The sequence below is a fragment of the Dasypus novemcinctus genome, chromosome 12 (assembly GCF_030445035.2).
Source record: "Dasypus novemcinctus isolate mDasNov1 chromosome 12, mDasNov1.1.hap2, whole genome shotgun sequence".
Taxonomy (NCBI): domain Eukaryota; kingdom Metazoa; phylum Chordata; class Mammalia; order Cingulata; family Dasypodidae; genus Dasypus; species Dasypus novemcinctus.
In genome coordinates, this window is record NC_080684.1 from 36,845,349 (window position 1) to 36,852,918 (window position 7,570).

The window sequence follows — 7,570 nt, forward strand, 5'->3', positions numbered from 1 at the left end:
AGCCAACCGATGTGGCTGGCACAGCCCTATCTTGCAGCCACTTTCAACTGTGCTGGAAGTCAAGAAGTTTTATTGGGTTGACCGAAGAACCGTAAGAGCTGGTTTTTAAGTTGGGGACTTGTCAGTACATGGTTTCAAAATGAAACCTATTAAATGTCCATTGTTTTGAATTATGGCACAATTTGCAACATTTTATAAAGCACAGACCATGGAAAGCATCAAAATACCCACGTAGAGCATCACAGTCTAGTGAAACAAACTAGATTAGCCTATCTGATGTAGCACAAGTTTCATTAGGTTATAATTGAATAGTTATCTGCATAGATAAAACGTTTTTTCCCCATTTAAGCAGGTTAGCTGACTCCTGAAGGAACAAAGGACATAAACAGGAAATCAACTCTGATGAAGAAAAATCTTCTGACAGGGTAAGGTTCATGGGTCTTAAGATTCCACACAGTGGCAAGAAAATCAGTCAAAGGAAATGGCTATAAAATTTTACAATGTTCAAGTTGGAAAAAAAAAAAAGAAAGACCCTGGATGAGCGCCGGCGGCCTCTGCCGAGGGTCCCGCCGAGCTAAGCCTGCAGTGAGGGCGGCGGGCAGCGCCTGGAGATCGCTGGGGACGCGGGCACCGCTGGTCTGAGGGCCAGGGGCTCGCCGCCAGGCACGTCTCCTGAGCCTTCAGCTTTCTCTTCCAAACCTGCGCCAGGCGAGGTGGCGTTTGAGTTTCTGTGTTTTTCCCTGGAGACATCAACTGTATTTGTAGGGGGTTGGGGAAACAGAGGAAGGAGAGATGCCGAACTCGGGAGACGGACGGGTCCCCGCAGGGGCCACAACTCCTCGCGCGCGTCCTCGCCGCCCGCACGCTGCGTGCGGCTCCTGCGGCAGGCGGCGGGGGAGGGGAATCCCCCCGCTCCGGGCCCTCGCCCACAGCCCAGGGCTCGAGCGCCCTGTTGGCACCCATGGGGGCACACTTGCGGGTGAGAAGGACCCAGGCCTCCGGCCGGCTGCACCTCGTGCGGGCCGTAGCTGATGCCGGCCGTGAAACCCGTGGGTCCCAGGCTACGCACGGGCCGGCGTGCTCGGCCTTGGTCGCGGCGGTGGTGGCGCTCACACCCGGTAGAGTGCGCAGAAGGCCATGTACTTGCCTCGGCGAGGTCGCCCTTGACGCTCCGGTTGGAGGGTCCGGAGCAGGCGTGGGTGACGGCCACCACCCGGCGCCGCTCGGGTGGGCGTCCTCGGCTGAGGCGGTGGGCCAGGGGGTCACCAGGGGAGTGGGTGCGGGGACAGGGCTCCAGAGCAGGAGGAAGTGGAGGGGTGCGGGGCTGGGGTTTCAACCAACCGAAGTGCAGGGGAGAAGGGGACAGGATGGGCGAGCTGGAAGGACGTGGGCCGGTGGTCGGAGAGTAGATGCAGGTGGCTGGAAGGAGGCAGGGGTGGCAGAGCCCTGAGGGGCGAAGATCGAGGCCTGAGAAGCTGGGTGGTGGGTGGTCAACTGCAGCGTCCCAAAGGGAGGTGGGCACGGAGGGAGAGGGAGAGCGGAGACAGGTGTCTGGGCAGCGCTGGAGAGCAGGGTCAAGTCCAGGCGGAGAGCTGTCGGGGGCTCGAGGCGGCCGAGGGCACCAGGAAATCAGAAGCCAACAGGATAGCGCTGGGGTCCTTCTCTAAAGCGGACGCATTCCCAGTAGTAGTTCAAAAATCGCAAATTTGAGTTAGCTACATATACTCTTTGTTTTCTAATCTTTAAAACAACAAAAAATCCCATTTCTTACAAAACAACTGGGATTAATATGTTGCCGCCAGGGGGAGCCATGTAGGCAGCCGCGCCTGAGAGGTTTGCGGGCCTGAACTGCCACCTTGTGGCGAGAAGGGGAAGTGCAGGGGGCCCCCTGGCTTGTGACCAGTCCTTTCCCCACTCATTCAGGCATTGGACAAAGTGTGGGGAAGAGAACACGTGCACTTGATGGACACAAAATCTTCCCTGCATGCCTCTTCCTGGGACTGACCCTGCCAGTCCTGCCCCCCAACTTAGCACCGTGGAGGACGCCTTTCCTGCAGCCGGTCCCCAGGCAGGCTTTGTTGACAAGGGACAGGAGGGTTTCTGGGACTCATTTGCCTCCCTCTTCCTAGCGCTTCTGAAGTCAGGACACCAGGACACGACCTCCTGGTGACCCCTCTGATTCTTTGTCCCTTTTCACTCCCTCCCTCTACAGGAGCGGGGCCTCCTCTTTCCTTTCCAGCCACGTTGCTGTTTATACAGTAAGCATTTCTGAATGTGCTGGTTACAGCCTTCAGGGCTCACAATGCTAGTGGGTGATGCCAGGCAGTCCATGGGCGATCGTAGGAGGGTGCCGGGTGCTACAGAGGACTCAGAAGGGGCTCTAGCCCAGTCTTGGTGGCTGAGAGGGTGATACCAAAGCTAAGGCAGGAAGCAGCTGTGGCTCAAGCAGTTGAGCTCCTGTTTACCATATAGAGAACCTGGGTTCCATTCTTGGGACCTCCTGGGAAGAGAAGGGAGGGGAGGGGAAGGGAGGGAGAGAGATGCAGGCCCCTGCACTGCGAAGCGACACACCAAAAGAGACAATGACACAACCAGATAGAAAAAAACTAAGAGGGTACGGTTGAGAGCTCTAGGCAGAAAAATTAAAATGCCAAGTTCTAGCAGTGAGGGATCAGATGGACATTCTGGGCATTCGAATTAGTTTATTAAGGATGGAGCAATGAGAAGTGAGAGGACAGAGATAAGCAGGAGCTTTCAAAGTATGATGAGAAGTTTGGACTTTATCCTGACAAGAGGAGCCATTGAAGAGTTCAATACTCAAAGTTAGAAAGATCCCTCTAGGGAAGCAGCTGTGGCTCAAGCAATTGAGCTCCGGTTTACTGTATGGATAACCCGGGAATTGAGCCCAGGATCTCCTTGTAAAAAAAATAGCAAAGCAACACACCAAAAAGACAATGGCACAACCAGATAGAAAAAAAAAGATCCCTCTAGACAATCACTGTGCATATAGGACAACAGATCTTGTAGTGATTACAGGGAAAATGTTTAAAACTTAAAAAAAAAAACACATTTTTTCATTATTTTTATTATCCCAAATTTTTTTAATTTTCTTTTTTTTTTGAATTTTTTTCTTATTTTTAAAACTATCTTATTGTTCATTTTCTTATCATATTTGGCTATTTTATTGGCTTCATTTTTGAAAAGTTTTGGGTCACAGAAGGGTTACAGGGAAGCGGATGCCACTCAATTGGGTTCCTGTCTACCATATGGGAGGTCCAGGGTTTGATTCCTGGGGTCTCCTGGTGAAGGCAAGCTGGCCTGAGCAGAGGGCTGGCCCATGCGGAGTGCTGGCCCATGTACAGTTCTGGCCCATGTAGTGAACTGGCCTGAGTGGAATGCTGGCCTATGAAGGAGAGCTGGCACAGCAAGATGACACAACAAAAAGAGACACAGGAGAGACAATAAGAGATGCCACAGACCAGGGAGCTGAGGTGGCACAACAGATTGAGCACCTCTCTCCCTCTCTGGAAGTACCCAGGATTGGTTTCTGGTGCCACTTAAAGAGAAGACAAGCAGACACAGAATGCACAGTGAATGAACACAAAGAGCAACAACTGGGGTCTTTGGGGAGGGAGGAGAAATAAATGAATAAATCTTAAAAAAAAAAAAGAAGAAGAATTACAACTGTGATAGGAGAGGATCATTGGTGCAGGGTATCAGTGATGGGGGATACATGGGAGGAAGTTCACTTTGGCATATATATAAGGTATATAAGTGTGTTCAGAGTTCATGGGGCATTGTCACAGTGGGTGGAGATTCACACAATAACCGAAGGAATATCAAATTCCTATCCTGGGGAGCTCTGCCACATTCTCTAATAGATTAGCAAGAATACCCCGAGAACAGGGGCAATGACTAGTGAAGAAAGATCGTCCACTGATGGGGCCTTGATATGGATGACTGTTCATATGAACTTTTACTCTTGAAATTGAAAGTTAGCCTAGTATTATAGGGTGCCTAAGAGTTGCCTCCTGGGAGCCTCCTTGTTGCTCAGATGTGACCTCTCTCTAAGCCAAACTCAGTATATAAATACATTGCCTTCTCCATAGCATTGGACATGACTCCCAGGAATGAGCCTCCCTGACACCAAGGATTATTACCAAGCATCAACTGGAAAAAGACCTTGACCAAAAGGAGAAAAAGGTAAAGACAAATGAATTTATATGACTAAGAGACTTTGAGGTGAGTCAGGAGTTCATTCCAGAGGTTACGCTTAATGCACATCTCAGCAGAATATCTTTGACTGCCAAAGTAGATACTATTCCAAATAGCAGGGGTCCTGAGGACTCTAAAGACATCCAGACACTAAGTCAGGGCAGATAGCTCAGGAGTCTATTACCTTTCCAGTGGGCCTTTCTTTGGAATTTATATTCCCCAGAGTGACATAGATGGACTCAATTGTGGTTTCCCGACAGATGGCTTTTCTGTCCTTCTATTTGAACCTATAATTACTAGTAGTGGAGACTTAAATCTTTGGGCTGCCCTTGTTCCAGCTGTGCCTTGAGTCTCATCAGAGTTGTAACACCTACTCTTCAGTTCAATGGTCTCACCCAGGACAACTAACATGGAGGTGATGATGAACAACCATACCAAGGAACTGAGAGAATCTACAACTGCAAGCAAGAGAGTCCCATCCATAGGCCCTATGGGAACACAGCCCCCTCTCAACTGGAGGTGGAATGGACAAAAGTAGACTTACTGGTATTCTACTTTAGACTTAATGTGAGTCTAGCAATGGAAGAAATTATATCACTGATGTGGAGGCAATGGCCATTGGAGGTTCAGAGGGCAGGGAGAGGGAAAAACAGGTGTAATATGGAGACATTTTGGGACTTGGGAATTATCCTGAATGACATTAAATGACAGATACAGGCCATTATAAATCTTGTCATAACCTATAGAATTGTGTGGGAGAGAGTGTAAATATAATGTAAACTTTATTCCACACTTCAAAATATGTTCATCAATTGCAGTGAATGTACCTCACTAATGAAGGATGTTATTAAAAGTGGGAAAACGTGGGAGGTATGGGGAGTGGGGCATATGGGAACTCCCTATATTTTTTATGTGACATTTGTATAATCTTAGTATCTTAAAAATCAATCAATTAATCAACCAAATCCTTCTAGGGGAATGGATGTTGCTCAAATAGTTGAGCTCCTGCTTCTGACATGGGTGGTCCCAGGATTGGTCCCTAGTACCTCCTAAAAACAAAAAAGCCACAACAAGCAAACAAACAAAAAAACCAACTCAGGGATGCTGATGTGACTCAGTGGTTGAATGCTGGCTTCCTGGGTTCAATCCCCACCCCAGAACCTCAAAAAATAAAAACTAAAAAATTTTAAAAATAAGGATCCCGGGGTTGAATGGGACCTCATATTTTTCATAATGTAATTTTAAAAAATAAATAATTAAAAAAAAAAAAAAATAAGGATCCCTCTAGAAATATTGTGTGGAGAGCAGACTGGAGAGACCCAAAGGCTGAAGGCTGGAGGCCAGAGAGGAGGCCAGGGCAAGGACCCAGGTGAGATTTGGCAGGGCTGGACCTTGGCAGTGGTGGTTGGGATGGAGAGTAGGAGACAGATTAAAAAGGTTTTGACACACCTTTTAAATGTAGAGGTCCCTGGGCTTCGTGGGGTTCATCTCTTCTCACTCTACATACTGTCCTCATCCTAAAAATATATATACTTTTCATTTTTAAATACTTTAAGACTTACAGAAGTTGCAAAATAGTACTGAGAGTTCCCGGGTACCATTTACCCAGGATACTCCAAGGATAAAATCTCATGTAACCATAGTATATTATGAAACCAAACAACCAACATTGGCGTAATACCATCAACTGACCAACATACGTGAATTGGATTTCACCATTGCACTTGTTTGCTTGGTGTATAGTTCTATGAAATTTTACCATGCCTATAAATTCATGTAACTAACCTTGCAATCAGGATACTGGACTACACTGTCACCGCAAGACATTGACACATGCAGAGTTCCTCATATACCCCTTAATAGCCACATCCTTCCCCCAACACTCATCCCTGGCAACCACTGATTGGTTCTGTTTTTTCCAAAGATTGATTTATGTATTCCCTACCCCCCCACACCATTGTTTTGCACTCACTATCTGCTCTGTGTCCATTTGCTCTGTGCTCTGTGTCTGCTCACCTTCTCATCTTCTATCTTAGGAGGAACTGGGAACTGAACTGGGACCTCTCATGTTGGAAAGAGGCACTCAATCGCCTGAGCCTCCTCCACTCCCTGCTTTGTTGTCTGTTTCCTCTTTGCGTCTCTTTTTGCATCATCTTATTTTGTCAGCTTGCCACACCAGCTCATCGCCTCAGCTTACTGTCTTACTCATCTTCTCCAGGAAGCACCGGGAATGGAACCCAGCACCTCCCAAGGGATATTTGGGAGTTCAATCGCTTGAGCCACATTCACCTCCCTAATTTGTTTTCTGTGGCTGATTTTGTCAGTTCCAGGCTGTTGAGTGTTCTCAGAACCTGCGGCTGGTTTGCCCCAGGGCAAGTGATCTGAGGGGCCAAGGAGGGTGCTGCAATGTCTGTTCTGTTCCAGCCCTGGAAGCCAGGCACACTGCTGTGGAATTCCAACGGCCACACATGCCAGCCTTGCTGCAACGTGGGAGAGAACTAAATGAGGGGCAGAGACCTGCAGGGGAGGCTCATGGCCCCCAGTGGTTCCAATTTCCCCACTTACTTTTTGATTACCTATAGTACAGAAAATAAAAAATTTGTTTCTTCCCTTTAACAAATATTCAGAAGCAGTTTCTTAGCATCCTGCAAGTGACCAATAAGGTATTTTTAAAACATCACCACAGGGAAGCAGATTTGGCTCAACAGATCGAGTGTTTACCTACCACATGGAAGGTCCAGGGTTCAAAGCCAGGGTCTCCTGGCCCATGCGGTGAGCTGGCCCACGTGCATTGCTGCCACATGCAAGGAGTGCCCTGCCATGCAGGGACGTCCCCCACATAGGGGAGCCCCACGCACAAGGAGTGCGCCCTTTAAGGAGAGCCACCCAGCGCGAACAAAGTGCGGCCTGCTCAGGAACGGCGCCACACACAGAGAGCTGACACAAGATGACACAACAAAAAGAAACAGATACCCAGTGCCACTGATAAGGATAGAAGCGGTCACAGAACAGCACACAGCGAATGGTCAGAGAGCAGACAACTTGGGGCGGGGGGGGGGGAGGGGAGAGAAATAAAAAATAAATCTAAAAAAAAAAATTTCTATGTCTAGCTTTCTCCCACTGCTGAGCAGAGGACTAGAGAGCAGGAACTGACTTGCCCAACTTCAGCTCCAGCCTGGAAGCACATTGCCTGGCCCTAACGGATGCCCCCACCTGATCACACTTAGATGTGAATACTTCTATTGTCCTCTCTTGTAACTGCTGGGCCAGCTGGGGGGGGGGGGGGGGAACAGGAGGGGCGCATTAAATGGGTGCTCATTCCCTACCCTGGCTACAAATAATGGGGGTGGGGAGG

The 7,570-nt window shown here is 48.7% G+C and overlaps 1 long non-coding RNA gene across 1 annotated transcript; it reads left to right on the top strand.

Moving 5' to 3' along the window:
- LOC131280599 (uncharacterized) lies at positions 1 to 4,222 on the top strand. The gene is made up of 3 exons (XR_009188249.2): positions 1 to 91; positions 353 to 425; positions 4,110 to 4,222. It is a non-coding gene; the product is annotated as an uncharacterized lncRNA (long non-coding RNA).
- Positions 4,223 to 7,570: the final 3,348 nt, after the last annotated feature.